The sequence below is a fragment of the Palaemon carinicauda genome, chromosome 7, assembly GCF_036898095.1.
Source record: "Palaemon carinicauda isolate YSFRI2023 chromosome 7, ASM3689809v2, whole genome shotgun sequence".
In the NCBI taxonomy this organism is placed as follows: domain Eukaryota; kingdom Metazoa; phylum Arthropoda; class Malacostraca; order Decapoda; family Palaemonidae; genus Palaemon; species Palaemon carinicauda.
In genome coordinates, this window is record NC_090731.1 from 37261329 (window position 1) to 37262656 (window position 1328).

The following is a 1328-nucleotide window of genomic DNA, read 5'->3' on the forward strand; positions in this document are numbered from 1 at the left end:
TTATTTTTCAAAGTTCAGTTACATTTAGAAGCTATCCTTATATTTATTTTCTTAGAAACGAAAATATTCATAAATGGTAAAGGATTCTTTTTCTCATAAGGAACGTTAAAAAGTGTTTTTTTTATTTTTTTCATATGATTTTCTGAAAAATAATTCACTATTGGTTAATAAAGATTGTGCCAAAAGTTTAAATTATGGCAAACTATCATCTATGTAATCAGATCTCAAGTTGCTACCACAGATGTAATTTCATTTTTCTTTTTTCATTCATGTGAACTGCTTTTATCTTTTAAATTTTTTTATGTGTTTTGTATTGACAATATCTATGCATAAAGATTGAAGATAATTGTGTTATTTGACAAATCAATGTGCATATCTATGCTTTCTAAATGCCTTAAGGTGCGTCCACACGGTCGAACAGTGTCTGTCGGACAAAACTGTTACCATATCTAAATTTTTTAAAAAATGACGTCATAAGCATGGAAACAAGAGAAGTTGACATGGTAACAAACAGTGGTACCAGATGAAGCTGACTACCAGGCAGAGACTGGAAGAAATGTCCGAAGATGATATCCGCAGGCATCTCTGTTATCTATATCATTGTTATAATCTGTACTCGAGAATCAGGTAGTAGTTATCAGCTTCAAGTACGGAGCATCATAACCACAGTACACCATAAAATTAAAGCACAATTCAATAAATTGAATTATGCCGCATGTGTGGAAATTCTTTCCACGCTTTATTTTAGTCACCCCCGTTATTCCATTTTTTATTTTTTGTTTGTCATTTTCTGGATTTTACGCATCTTGTTTTTTCTTTTGTTTCCTTTGTAACCTTCATTATTATACCCTTAAATATTCATTGCTGCTAACATGTCCATCATTCCCCTAAAATGCTTTACCTTTCATCACCTCATTCCTCTGTAGATGATTTTATCTCATTTCCTGAGCTCACAGTACATTGCTTGACGATGCAACCGACCGTCGATAATTTTCAAAAACTGCACTTGGTTGCATTCTGTTCCAAATGCTCTTGAAGCTTTGTATGTTTAACCACAATTGGTTTGTATTTAAGTAACTCTTTAATTTACGTAACTCATTGATCTTAGCTTATTGCTATTTACATCTCAGTACCTATGTATAAGTCTGTTTAGCTAGGATTGTTTTCTGTGTTATTGAACATCACTAAACGCCACCTAATTTTTTTGTATGTATATTAATTTTTATAAGCCAGACAGTAGGAGTTCTTTATAATTACTTTCCCCTGGAGTTTCAAGAATGATCCTTGTATTTATAAAAAACACCCTTCAGCAAACCACGTACTCATGG